At 35.7% G+C, this 15,632-nt stretch overlaps 1 protein-coding gene and 1 pseudogene across 1 annotated transcript in view; both read right to left on the bottom strand.

Annotated features, from left to right (window-relative positions):
- LOC105053563 (probable RNA helicase SDE3) overlaps window positions 1–15,632 on the bottom strand; it is a 70,225-nt gene that overhangs the window by 40,533 nt on the left and 14,060 nt on the right.
- On the bottom strand, window positions 12,306–12,403 carry LOC140852719 (small nucleolar RNA R71; annotated as a pseudogene).

Raw genomic sequence — 15,632 nt, 5'->3', positions numbered from 1 at the left:
GGTTGTTCTCTTAACCAAAGAGCGTGGAGACACTGGTATGGCATGCAGGTGAAATATAAGAGTACATTTCACTGAATGTGACCAACTCTGGAGTACTCTGCTGTTAAGAGTTATTTCGAAGGGATATAGGTATAAGTGTCCCTCCGACCTGAGATCACTATGGTGACTTGCAAGCAACTCACTGTGCGTTGGTGCTAGACTATCTAAATTTCTAATTGAGGATCGGAAGATTTCTAGATACAGTCAAGTACTTATGAAGTCGGTGCGTGAGTCAAGATAGAATTGACCACTCCAAAGGATTGGAGAGAATGCTTTATGTTTCAATTTAGTAAGACCTTGGCCAGGGCAGTCCTTGTAAGGAGCCACAAGATTTATTAAATTGAGACACATAATGGATGTACTATTAAAAATTGACAGTTTAAACTCTAAGTCATCCTAGCATCAAGGATCAAAGGGATGAATTATATGGTAACTATATCCAAGTAGGTTTTTGAGTGTTGCTTTGTATACATTCGACCTATCCAGACATCAGGTACTATTGCTAGATGGTTACTTTGATTGGTACAAAAATCTACTTCTGTGCTATCGACTTAGGTTCAAACCTATGGAGTTACACACATTAAAAGTTTCTCTCTGATTAGATGGCTAATCTGAAGAGTCCCACTGGACTGGACTCTGGTGAAGAGTCCCACTGGATAGAGACTCTGCTGAAGAGTCCCACTAGACTAAAATTTTATCATTAATGAAAGATTAATTAATGATTAGATAATTAATTAACTCAATTTGATTGAGCATTAAAATATGGATCAAATCTGATTGAATTGGATTCAATCAGGTCAGATCTGATTAGGTTAAGAGATGACCTAATCGATAAGAGAGAAATGATCCTGATTTGATCGGATCTATGACTCAATTAATTTATTAATTTGATCAAATTTAATTGAAATTATAGGAGCCTAATTAAATTAGGTTCATCATATTTTATTTAAATTTAATTAGATTGAGTTTGATAGAAATCCAATTGGCTAAACCCTAGAGTCCCAGATGAATGAAACTCTCTCCCCTGCACCTTTCCTTCTCTCCATGCCTTATTCCATCACACAAATTGGCTTACACACTAAAAAATCTATGTGAAAATATTTTTTTGTTGCCCATTAGGGATAGGACTTGATTGGTTTTAAATTAAATTCAAAAGGTTTGAATTTAAACCTAAAACCCTATCCCTATCCTTTCACATGTTTGCTCCTTGTGAAGGTGCCTATTATGTGTGACCAAAGGAAGTGTTCTTGATTGTTTTCCACTCCCAAAATTCCCTGGTAGGTCTCTCTTTAAGTCAAATAAAAGTAAAAAAAAATAAAATTATATTGAAATTTAAAATAGTCTGAATTACAATAAAGTCCAGCTCTTATCCCATCTAATCCCATTTGTGCGACAACCATAAAATGCTCACATTTTTGTACACCAACCACTCTCTAATTTTTACCACGAGATACTAGAGGGAAAGAGGGGCTGAATACTTTTTTTGGGGCATGAGGTTTGGGTGGGCTTCTATCTTCTTTGACGTGAACAAAGAAGGAGATCGATCTCCTATTGGGTGAGAGATCTAGAACTGTTCTAAGATTTCTGGATGAGAGAAAACCAAAGAGAAGAGTGTCTTCATCTATTTTTCCTCTACCATCTAGTATCCTCCTCTGATCCATCTTCGACATCGAAAAGATTTGAGATGATCGAAGAAGGAGATCAAATCAGATCCGCCATCAAAAGCCGACTGTGCGAGCTAGTACTCCCGTAGAGAGCTGATCGATCCAAGGGCTTCGTGTGGACCATCCATAGAGGTTGGAAGTTTGTGCAGCTATGAACGATCAGAGAGGACTTCCAGATCCACATTCTCAATCATGAAGTTCGACTATCCACGCTCATATATTAGGTTCGGAACCCTGATAGTAGTACATTAAATCTATTGCTAAATATTAATTTTTGGTTCACATACTTGTTATTTTAAATTTAGATTTTTATGTATATAAATTCATATCATAGATTTATTTGTAGAAGTTTTAAGATCAAATCTTATATATATATTTATAAATTAAATAGTTTAATCTAATATTTTTTACTGTAAAATTTTTGAAATGTATGCATGAAATCTTTGTGTATCTCAACAGTAGTATCAAAGCCACGATTCGATATGATATGATATTATGTATATTTAGATTTATAATTTAATTTAGATTAAATTTGATATATGATATTTAGATCTAAAATTAGTTATAGATCTAATCGCACAAATTGATATAAGGTTGTCCTGTTGTAAGGTTTACTCCTTACAGTGCAATGGTTGTCCTAGTTTGTACTGATCCTTATAAAATTTGATTTTAAATTGAAGTATATAATTTTTATTTATGATGATTATTATTTGATTATGATATAATTAAAATATAATAATCAGATTTAAAATAATTTAGATTAGATCTAAATTATTTAGATTAGATGATCTGAGTAGCGAAGTAATCGGATCGAGTTTGTCACCAGACCGTCCGATCATAGGAGGTAATAGAGATTAGACCTCTCTTTTTTTCATTCAATTGGGTCCTCTTATGACATATAGGGGTGCCATTGTGACTATATCTCATGAAGATGAATACGAAAAAAAAAATTTACTTTTCTGTAAAATTCTAAGATTGTGTATATGATACATTATATGAAAAGTATTTACATCTAATCTTTGTAAATAAAATCTAGAATCATGAACATATTTAGAATAGTTCTAAAATAATTATGATTGACTTTATTACTATTTATCTAAAATTATTTTAATCTAAAATTAATACAATTATTGTAGTTCGCCTGTTGAGTCGACTCAGTATTATTTCGATCGATTCAGGATCCTGGTTAGTCAGCTTAATTTTTATTGAGCTGACTTAATAAAATAAGCTAAAAATTATAATTAATAATTCATCATCAATAAGTCAACTAAGTCTTGAAACTTAGTCGACCTATTGTGATGAGTCAGCTCAATCTAGAGGGGAGCCGATTCAAGTTTCAGATCTAAATAATCATGTATAAAAATTAATTATAAAAATATTTTATAAAATTTAAAATTATTTTCAAACATCGACTCTTACCCACAGCCTCAAACTTAATTAAGAATTAAGTTAAATAAATTAGATCTAGAATTATGAATTAAAGATCTAATGTCATTCACATAAAACATGGGTAATGGGTTTATAGGTTAGCTTAATCAGATCCTCCTAATTGGGTTAGACAGAGGGTTAGAATCAAAGATCAAATAAACTAAAAAAAAATTTAGATTAAATCAGATTTTTTTAGAACCAATACAATAATTGTAGTTGGTCGATTTCATGTCTTTGATTAGACCCAAATGGACTTTGATCTTGAGCTCAGCGATCAAACCCAAATTCATAAGTTGATCCAATTGAAATTGATTAACCAGTTGATGTCTAAGATAAGTTTGACAGTCTTGACTGATGATTTTTAATTGGAAGCTACTCATATAAATTGAGTCTATGACGAGTTAATGGCATATCCCTCCCATCGATCTCACTTACCTGGCCAACATGGTGAATCAAGTTTTGATCAGATCGCTTAATGATTAGGGCTTGATCCATGCTTACTAGAAAATTAGTTCGACTGATTTAGGTGCCCCTAGTTCGACTTGTCTTTATCCTCGATATGACTTGATGAAGTCAATGGGAGGATTGATGGCTTGTCAGTTGGACTGACTTGTTTCTAGTCCACCCTGATCTGACTTGGTGAAGTCAGTGGGAGGATTGAGATTTGCTAGTTTGTGTATTTAATTCTGTTAAAATTATATTAACCAAATTTTTTAAATTATTAGATCCATAAAATGAGCTACTTATTGTGATAACTAGAACATAGCCTTCCATTAAGGTGAATGATAATGGATCCATTATTTATGATTAACATTGCAGGTGCCATCCGTCTGGTGTTTCTTTGAATGATGGAATTATTATTCATCATATGATAACTCTGTTGCACTATCTGATGAATGATTGGATTGGCTGAGCCATACTCGAGCTCGATTATTCATTAGTTAGAATCACTGAGTAGATTCATGTTAATGGTTAGACCTAACTAGGACTTTCAGTGGAGCCCATCGCCTACTGAAATAAAATTTGAAATGAAATTAATTACTAAAAATTATTTGGAGAAACAACTGGTTGAGAACCTACCCATAGATGCATATAGGTTGGTCGAGCCATACTCGGACCTATATGCAGTCTGTGTGAATTCTAGTATCCGCTAAGAAATTAAGGTAATTTTTTGAATTAGAATTAGAGGCTACCAATTCGTATAAAATAGTAAGAGAACCTTTAGACTAAAGTCCATATTTTTAGGCTTGATTAATTCATATACTAATTAGGTTTGTGTTTTCCTTTCTTTTCAGAAATGGCTAGCAATTTGTCGCTCCATTCATTGTTTGACAGTGATGAGCTTATTAGATCCAACTTTGATGGGCAGTATCAGAAGTTGAACATTGATCTTGAGCCCAATTTAGCTAAAAAATTTAGGGCTAAACCGAGTCAAGCAGACTATGACCCAAATAGGCAAAAGAGAAATAAATAATTAGTTGCTGGTCAAGGTGCTTATATGATAACACCTTATAATTTCTCTATATGTGATACTACTACCTAGATATTGGATACCGAAAGTCCAATTCACATATCCAATTCATTGCAAGGACTTCAAGTTAGTAGAAAATTTGAGAACGACGAGAGATTTCTAAATGTGGGAGATGAAAATCAAGTTCCAATCCGAGCTTTAGGAGTCGTCGAGTTTATTTTCAAGTCTAATAGTATCATTTTAAGTGATTGTCACTATTATCCATCTTTTTTGATGAATATAATCTTTGTTGGCCTTTTGACCAAAGATGATTATAGTTTATCAATAAAGAATGATTATTGTGATATCATTATGAATGATGTTACAATAATATGAGGATAATTAAGAAACGGCATCTACATTTTGTCACAGCCTGTGAATATAATGTACACTCCAAATAAACATCCAAAGTTAGATAATATCACAGATGCCTACTTTTAGCATTACAGGCTCGATCATATTAGCAAGAGCAAAATAAACAGATTAACACAAGAGAGTATCCTCAATATCAATGATTGTAAATTATTGCAGACCTATGAGTCTTATCTTCTTAGAAAGATGACTAAGTCACCTTTTACTGAAAAAAGTGAACGAGCTAGTAAAGTTCTAGGTCTAATGCATAGTGATGTTTGTGGACCTATGAACATTAGTGCCAGAAGAGGGTATAACTATTTCATTACATTCATAGATGACCTATTTAGGTATGGGTATATCTACTTGATGAAACACAAGTCCGAATCATTTGAAATGTTCAAACAATTTCATAATGAAGTAGAGAAACAAACTAAAAAAAGTATTAAGACTCTTCGGTCTGATCGAGAGGGTGAATATCTTTTCAGTAAATTTCTGATATATCTTGGAGAGAATAAGATTCTCTTATAATAGACTTCTCCAGGGACACCATAGCATAATGGTGTCTCAGAAAGGAGGAATCGAATCTTGTTGAACATGGTTCGGTCCATAATGGGGTTTGCAAGTCTGCCAATCTCTTTTTGGGGATATACACTTAAGGCAGCCTGTTTTATGTTCAATAATGTTCCAAGCAAGTCAGTTAGTAAAATACCATATGAGATATGGTCAGGGCATAGGTCGAACCTCACTTACCTTAAGGTCTGGGGGTGTCCGACTTATATCAAACGATTACAAACAGACAAGTTCGAACCTAGGTCCGATAAGTATAATTTTGTAGGATATCCTAAAGAAATGAGGAGATATTACTTTTACCTCTCTGCTGAACAAAAAGCATTTATTAGCAGTAAGGCACACTTTTTAGAAAAGGAGTTCCTTAGTGAAGGAATAAGTGCCTCTAAAGTCAAGCTTGATGAAGTTTGACAGGTAGAAGAATCGACACCAATGATGGAATTTGAATCAAATTTGATAAGATCAAACCCGAAGCCTAATATACAAACATCCTTAAGGTGATCTGATAGAGTACCATGTCAGTCGGATAGATATCTTGATTTGTTGATCTGGGATGGAGATCCTGTTGAGCTTGATGAGAACAACGAGGATCCAGCCACCTATATGGATGCAATGCAGAAGTCTGACTCTGAGAAATGGCTAGAAGCCATGAAATCTGAAATAGAATCCATGAAGATCAACAATGTGTGGATATTGGTTGATCTACCTGAAGGGATAAAATCTATAGGGTGTAAGTAGGTCTTCAAAAAGAAAAGGGGCATAGATGGAAAGGTGGAGATCTATAAAGCTCGTCTAATTGTCAAAGAATATTGTCAGCATTATGATATTGACTATGACAAGATATTCTCTCCTGTGGCCATGCTCAAATCCATTCTGATCATACTTGCGATAGCGGCATACCTGGACTATGAAGTCTGGCAAATAGATGTGAAGACAGCTTTTCTAAATGGAGAGCTGAACGAAGAGGTGTATATGATACAACCTAAAGGGTTTACATCCATAGATGAGTCCAAAGTGTACAAATTTTAGAGATCTATTTATGGATTGAAGCAAGCATATCGGAGTTGGAACATACTTTTTGATAAGGTGATCAGAATGTATAGTTTCATTAAGAACGGAAAAGAATCCTGCATATATAAGTGGGCTAATAATTTCGTAATTATATTTCTTATTTTGTATGTAGATGATATTCTCTTAATCAAAAATGATATCCCTGCATTACAGGGAATAAAAGTATGACTATCGTCATAGTTCTCTATGAAGGATCTGGGAGAAGCAGCCTATATCTTAGGGATGAGGATCTATAGAGATAGATCTAAGAGGCTGCTCAAATTCTCTCAATCAACATACATAGATACCATACTGAAACATTTCAATATGATGAATTTCAAGAAAGACTATCTTCCGATAAGTCATAAATTTTTTTTTCGAAACAAGATTGTCTGACAACCCCTCAAGAGAGAGAGTGTATGAGTAGAATTCCATATGTCTTGGTAGTAAATTCTATAATATACATCATGACATGTATGAGATCGGATGTGGCATACTCACTAGGAGTAGTGAGCAGATATCAATCAGATCCAGATGAGAACCATTGGAAGGTTGCAAAAATTATCTTAAAGTATTTGAGAAATACTAAGGATCAGTGGCTCATTTATGAAAAATCTGACTTGAAACTCGTGAGATATACTGATTTTAGTTTTCAGTCAGATTATGATGATAGTAAAAACGTATCAGGATATATCTTTATCCTAAATGGTGGAGCTGTCTGTTAGAAAAGTTCTAAGCAGCACACTATGACCAACTCAATATGCGAGATGGAATACATCACGGCATCCGATGCTGCAAAGAAAGCTGTGGCTAAGGAAGTTCATCATTGAGCTAGGAGTGGCACCCTCCATTGATGGTCCAGTTCTGCTTTATTGCGATAGTACTGGAGTCATAGCTCAGATAAAGGAGTCGAAGGTACATCAGTGGATGAAGCATATTCTGCGTCACTAACACTTTGTCTGAGAAATTATGGATTGAGATGACGTCGATCTTCAAAAGATCGATGAAAAGAAAAATCTGGCCGATCCATTCACTAAAATCCTTATGGTAAAGGAGTTTGAAGATCACAAAATAAAAATAGGTATACGATAATATACCGATTGACTTTAGTATAAGTGGGAGTTGTTGAAAATATATTCCAAAGCTAATCGTCAGTCTATTGACGGGTGTGCTAATTAATATAATTATATATGAATTAATTAATAAAATATTTATTTGATAATTTTCATCATAAACTCGTACATCTTCTATATCAAACTTTTATGTTATGATGAAAGTCCTTTAGACTTTTAAATCGATAAAGAAAGATTTATCGTTTAATCCTTAAATGAGTTCACGACCAAATGATATGCTATTACTAAGACGATAAATATATCAAGTGTAGGTCATTGTGTGCCATATAGGTTAGTTGATCTCTTGATCAAGGAGCATGGAGATGCTGATATGGCATGTAAGAGAAATGTAGGAGTATATTTCACTGAACGTGACCAACTTTGAAGTACTCTACTGTCAAGAGTTATTTCAAAGGGATATGGGTATAAGTGTCCCACCGACCTGAGATCACCATGGTAACTTACAAGCAACTCACTGTACTTTGATGCCAGACTACCTAAATTTTTAATTTAGGATCGAAAGATTTTTGGGCACAGTCAAGTACTTGTGAAGTCGATGCGTAAGTAAAGATAGAATTGAACACTCCAAAGGATTGGAGAGAATGCTTTGTATTATAATTTAGTAAGATCTTGATCAAGACAGTCTTTGTAAGGAGTCACAAGATTTATTAAGTTGAGATACATAATAGATGTACTATTAAGAGTTGACAGTTTAAACTCTAAGTCATCCTAGCACAAGGGTTAAAGGAATGAATTATATGATAACTATATCCAAGTAGATTCTTGAGTGTTGTTTTGCATATATTCAGCCTATCTGAATATTGGGTACCGTTACTAGATGGTTATATCGATTGGTACAGAAATCTGCTCCTATGCTACTAGCTTAGGTTCGAACCTATGGGGTCACACACATTAGAAGTTTCTCTTCGATCAGATAGTTAATCTGAAAAGTCCCACTAGACGGAGACTCTGCTGAAGAGTCTCATTGGACTGAAACTCTATTATTAATGGAGAATTAATTAGTGATTAGATTATTAATTAATTTAATTTGATTGAGTATTAAAGTTTGAATCAAATTTGATTGAATTAGATTCAATCAGGTCAGGTCTGATAGGTTATGAGATGACCTAATCGGTAAGGGAGAAATGATCCTAATTTGATTGGATCTATGAATCAATTAATTTACTGATTTGATTAAGTTTAATTGAGATTATGAGAGCCTAATTAGATTAGGTTCATCATGTTTTATTTGGATTTAATTGGATTGGGTTTGATAGAAACCCAATTGGCTAAACCCTAGAGTCGTAGATGAATTGAACTCTCTCCCTTACGCCTTTCCTTCTCTCCACCCCTTATTCCATTGCACAAATTGGTTTGTGTGCTAAAAAATCTATGCCAAAACCCTTCTTTTATTGTCCATTAGGGATAGGATTTGGTTGATTTTAAATTAAATTCAAAAGGTTTGAATTTAAACCTAAAATCTTATCCCTATCCTTCCACACGTTGGCTCTTTATGAATGTGCCTATTATCTACAACCAAAAGGAAGTATTCTTGATTGTTTTCCATAACCAAAATTCTCTAATAGGTCCCTCTTTAAGTTAGATAAGGGTAAAAAAAATTAGAGTTAAATTAAAATTTAAAATAATTTGAATTGCAACAAACTCCAGCTCTTATCCTATCTAATCCCATTTGTGCGACAACTATAAAATGCTCATATTTTTGTGTGCCAACTACTCTCTAATTTTTACCATGAGATACCAGAGGGAAAAAGGGGCCGAATATCTTTTTTGAGATGTGATGTTTGGGTGGGCTTCTATCTTCTTTGGCATGAACAAAGGAGGAGATCGATCTCCTCTCGAGTGAGAGACCTAGAACTGTTCTAGGATTTCTGGATGAGGAAAAACCAAAGAGAAGAGTGTCTTTATCTATTTTTCCTTCACCAAGCAGCATCCTCCTCTGATCCATCTTCAACGTAAAAAAGATTCGAAGTGATTAATAAACACTTAATTTAAGTCATTTAAAACAGAAAATTATATTTAATTTATTTTATTTATTAAAAATTTGATGCTTCTTTTTATGTTTTACAGGAAAGATGATCGCCGATACAAAGAGTCCGATTCATAGATCAAAAAGACTCAAGTTTGAAGAAATTTGGACTTAAAATAAAATTAAAATAAAAGAAGGATGTATACGGTATTATAGAAAATGAAGATACTATGCAAGGAATCTAAAAGGATATAGATGTCATTGTGAAGAAACAAAAGTTTCTTTTTGGAATACAAAAAGAATGTTTCACGTGGTAGTGTTCCTGGGCACGCGAGTGAGCGCGTGGGCGTGCGGGTGAGCGCAGACGTGGGACGGACGAAGGACGGACGTGACGCGGGCGAGCGCGGGCACAGGCGCGGCATCGCGCGGGTGTGGGCGTGCAGGCGTGGGTGCGAGCGCGGCGAGCGGGCGCACAGCAGGCGGGTTCGCAGGGAGTTTTTGATGGCGGACGAGCAGATGCTTATTAAAGAAAAAAAATTAATATTTAGAAATATTTTGAGAGGAAAGATTTGTATTTTCTTTATTTATTTGTGATCTTTCCATCTCATCCATCCATCTTTTAGTCTTAAGTATTTTTTTAGTCCCATATCGAAAAATCATGTAAAACTCCTCCTTCCTAATACCTATAAAAAGACTTTTATACTCCCATTGGAGGGGGAGCCCAGAAATTCTTCTAGAGCCTTGCATAGAGGAATAGAAAGGGTACTTCATGAGCAGCTAGGCTAGCAATCTCGAGAGTGGAGAAGAAATTTTGTAACGACACAGAGATGGTTTATTGTTCTAAACTTTCTTGTATTTCTTTATATGCAATAAAAATTATGCTTTTTATCGTCATGAGTTCTTTATTTGCTCTCCTTCACATGCTTTTATTTATGCTTTCTTGTTAGATTAATATTAGGAATAATTTTTACTTTCCGGAGATGCGCCGTGATCTACAGATACGGAGCGTGCCGAGGAAAGAAGAGTTGTTTACCTAGTACTTTCCAGAAACGCACCGTGATCTACGGGTACAGGGCGTGCCGAGGGAAGATAGATATTTTTCCTAAGATTAATCGCATCTATTTAATAAAAAAAGAGATACAACTCTGCTAGTGCAAATTAATTCAAAACTCCCGAGCTCTTTATTTTCTAAGTACATAAATTTTAAGATAATTCATTTTCTAAATCAAAACAACGCTTCTTTTTTTTATTTTGTAATCTCAACTTAGCCCAAGGTCCCTGAGGATACGATCTCGACTCATCCTACCTACGTAGTGAGTAGAGTTATTTTTGGTGCTATCAACGACTATGCATCAAATTTTGGCGCCATTGTCGGAGACTTTGGTACGGTTGAATTAAAAAAAAAAGCCACTGACATTTCATAACACTTAACTAAAATAGCGTAACCCCAAATATAAAAATTTCTAACTTGATTGGATACCTTGTTTCTTTGCATCTCATCTCCATAATTAACTTTAAGGGCGCAACCCATTAACTAAGATAAGGTAGGGATTTGATCACCCTTCCTTGGCCCACAAATCACTCCCTTGTATTTGCATAACCTAGACCTTAATCTAAAATCAACTAGACGTCAGCCCTAGGAATTTCGAGCTCAATAGGATAAGAAAGCTCTAGAATTGAACCGAGTGCGGATTGATTAATTGCTCGATGTCTAAGGTAAGTGGTTAAAGAAAGTGGTTTTCTATTGGTTCCGTTGATTGACCTGGCCAACTCAGTTGGTGTCTAAGAAAAGCAACGAGCAGGGAACCTCCCACATCTTACGCTTACCTGACCGAGTCAGTTAGTCAGTCTTGAGCTTGGAGTGCTCAAAGGCGGTCTTGGAAGTTAGGAGCTGTCTAGATCTAAGTTAACCTTAAGATAGAGAGTCTATGATTGTTTAAGTTGATTGCAATTAACATCTAAACATTAACTAATTTCTCCCTTTTCATAGATTTAAGATTCTTAGGTTCTTCTCTTTAGATTTTCTTCATTCTTTTCTCACTTTATTATAAAAATATATATATTATAAAAAAAAAATTTTGTGTTTGCTCTACAATATAATTGTAAGGTGTATGCTTGGCCGTAGATCATTACGATCAGAAATCCAACCTTTTGATCCAGAAATAGAAAGAACCTTTAGAGCCAACAGACGCAAAAATATGGACCGAAATCAGGAGAATGGTCCACCCAAGCAATTGAAGAAGTACTTTACTCCTTCCACATATACCTACTCTCCTTGTATTCAAGTGCCCCCTGTGGAGGCCACTCAATATGAAATTAAGTCCAGTATAATCCAAATGTTACCTTCATTTTATGGACTTAGTAATGAGGACCCTTATAAACATCTTGAAGAATTTCTTGAGATATGCTCAACTGTCAAAATTCACAACTTCTCCGATGATGCTCTTAGGTTAAAATTATTCCCTTTCTCACTTAAGGACAAAGCCAAATACTGGCTACATACTTTGGATTCCATGACTATATCAACCTGGGACCAGCTGCAAGGAGAGTTTCTCAAGAAATATTTTTCCATAAAAAAAACTAATCAAATAAGGAAAGTCATAACTAGTTTTTTCCAATTAGATGGAGAAATGTTTCATGAAACATGGGAGAGATTAAAGGACCTTATTAGAAAATATCCCCATCATGCTGTACCCAAGTGGTAGTTAATCCAATATTTTTATGATGGGCTCTTTGAAAGACATCGACAAATGATCGATGCATCATGCGGTGGGACATTCATGCTGAAAAGTGAGGATGAGGCATGGCAACTATTTGAAATTTTAAGTGAAAATTCATTACATCATATGTCTGCCTCTATTAGAGATAAACCCATGTTAAACCCAAAGAGAGGTAGAATATACGAAGTAGGAAATGCCATAGATATCCATCATAAGGTAGATGAACTGTCCCAAAAATTAGATCGTCTTCTAAATACTGGACAATCCCTGATTCCACCTAACCCAATCCAAGAAGTTTGTGCATTGTGTGCAAGTCCGAACCATTTTGTTAGTGAATGCCCAGCCGCACCTCAATTTCTTGAGTTTGTGCACGAGCAGGTTCAGCAAGCTCAAGTCCAACAAGCTCGCAGATCAGGAAACGATTCATATTCGAACACTTATAACCCCGGCTGGAGAAACCATCCAAATTTTTTTTGGAGACCACAACTAGTGGTTGGTCCTGCCACATCTCGACCTCAATATCAGGACCCAATATATAGGCATGGACCATACTATCAATTTCAAAATGTTCCTCAACTGTCTACTACTAGTCACAGCTCAGCTTTTGAGGAAAAAATTCTGAAATACTAGAATGATTAGAAGTCAACACTCAGACCCTTAACTTCCACACACAATCCATTGCTAAGCTAGAGACCCAAATAGGTCAACTAGCGACTGCATTCAGTAGGAGGGAAGGAGGAAAATTACCTAGCCAACCCGAGAGCAACCCAAGAGGGTAATTTGTGATTGAGAGCTCTAATACCCCAGAAGTTTTTTCTGAACATGCCAAATCAATCATGACTCTGAAAGTAGGAAGGTCATTGAACATACTAGTAAAACCAATGAGACCGACCCTAAACCTCTAACCGAAGCCAAATCACCCAAGAACAAGGAGGACCTGAAAATAGAGAAGGAACCAACTACACCAGAATCATCTTACTTGCCTAAACTCCTATTTTCGGATGCTCTGAAAGCCCCTATTCCTGCAGATAAGAAGGGAGAAAAACTCGATGAGATGTTGGAATTGTTTAAGCAAGTCCAAATTAATCTTCCCCTTCGAGACGCAATCAAACAGGTCCCTGCTTATGCCAAATTTTTGAAGAATTTGTGCATCCAAAAACGTAAATCTAGATCACAAATTCTAAAGAAAGTATGCCTCACTGAACAGGCTAGTTCTGTCTTCCAGCATGCCACTCCTCCAAAGCTTAAGGACCCAGGAGCCCCCATCATTTCTTATGTTATAGGAGATTATCACATTGAAAAAGCTCTTCTGGACTTAGGGGCAAGTGTGAATCTTTTACCTAGTTTGGTGTTTGAGCTTTTTGGATTCGAAGAACTGAAACCCACATCCGTCACACTGCAATTAGCCGACAGATCCATTAAAGAATCATGTGGAATGCTTGAGGATGTCTTGATCAAGGTAGATGAGTTTTACTTTCCAGTTGATTTTTTGGTTCTCGACATGGAACTAAGTGGCAACCCAAGATAAATTTTTATCATCTTAGGACGACCCTTCCTAGCTACGGCAAATGCATGCATTAATTGTAGGACAGGAGTCATGGACGTATCATTTGGGAATAAAAAACTGAGACTGAATGTGTTTGGTGCTTCCCAAGGACCATCAATGGATAGTTGCTTCGAAGTAGATTCACTAGAAGATATTATAGAAGATGCAACACCTACAATTCTAGCACCAGACCCCTTAGATACTTGCTTGGCTCACTTTGGAGTGTATGACTTTGAGGGATATATGAAAGAAGTTAACACCTTATTGGATACATCACACGATAAAACCACTCCTCCATGGACAATCAAGTATGAACCATTACCCACATTAGCCAGTACACCAATAGTCCCATCTTTAGAATCACCACCTACGTTAGAATTGAAACCCCTTCCTGCTACGCTCAAGTATGTATTTCTAGGACCCAATGACACCCTGTCGGCAATCATTGCATCAGACTTGACCCCTAATCAGGAAGCACAATTGGTTGGTATTCTGAAGGAACACAAAGAGGCTATCGGTTGGTCCATTGTCGATTTAAAAGGAATTGACCCCTCCATTTGCATGCACTATATTCACTTTGAGATAAATGCCAAACCCCATCGAGATATGCAGAGGAGATTGAACCCAAACATACGTGAAGTAGTAAAGAAAGAGGTGGTAAAGTGGTTAGATGCTGGAATCATCTACCCCAGATCCGATAGTAAATGGGTCAGTCCCACTCAAGTAGTACCTAAGAAATCAGGTATTACTGTGGTTGAGAATGAAAAAAATAAACTGCTTCCCACTCGCATATCATCTGGATGGCGAGTATGCATAGATTATAGAAAACTGAATGCCGTTACTAGGAAAGATCATTTTCCTTTGCCTTTTATTGACCAAATTTTAAAATGGCTAGCAGGACAAAGTTTCTTCTATTTTCTTGATGGTTATTTAGGATACAATCAAGTACCTATATTTTTGGATGACCAAGAAAAAATTACCTTCACCTGCCCCTAGGGCACCTTCGCTTTTCGGCATATGCCATTCGGACTCTGCAATGCACTCGCTACATTTCAACGGTGTATACTGACCATTTTTTCGGATATGGTGGACAAATATCTTGAAGTTTTTATGGATGATTTTTTTGTGTTTGGAACCACCTTTGAGGATTGTCTCCATAATCTTTCCAAAGTTCTTAAACAGTGTATGGAGACAAATCTTGTCCTAAGTTGGGAAAAGAGCCATTTCATGGTGTGGAAAGGAATTGTATTAGGACATATTATTTTTGAAAGAGGGATCGACACTCATGTTAAGATTCGAGCAGGAATAGGATAGACACTCTTTTAGCATCTGACTGAAGACGTTAAACTTAGCACTTTTTGGGAGGCAATCCAAATTTCTTTTATTTTGTTTTAACTGATCTTTATTTTTTTTAAGAATAAAGGACTGCTCTGTATGGAAGAGTCTGTCAATAAACTTGACATCTGACTGAAGACGTAAAACTTAGCGCTTGTTGGGAGGCAACCCAATGATTTCATATTTTTTTTTTACTTTACCGCAGCTGCAGGAATTTAGAACAAGAGCCTATTAATCAATGAAGCTATCTTCAACTTTTGAAGCAAAATTATCCCAGGTGCACTCTCTCCTTTTATTTTCTTTGCTTTTCTACTCCATTG

The sequence above is a fragment of the Elaeis guineensis genome, chromosome 11 (genome assembly GCF_000442705.2).
Source record: "Elaeis guineensis isolate ETL-2024a chromosome 11, EG11, whole genome shotgun sequence".
Classification (NCBI taxonomy): domain Eukaryota; kingdom Viridiplantae; phylum Streptophyta; class Magnoliopsida; order Arecales; family Arecaceae; genus Elaeis; species Elaeis guineensis.
This window is presented reverse-complemented; position numbering and strand designations above follow the sequence as displayed.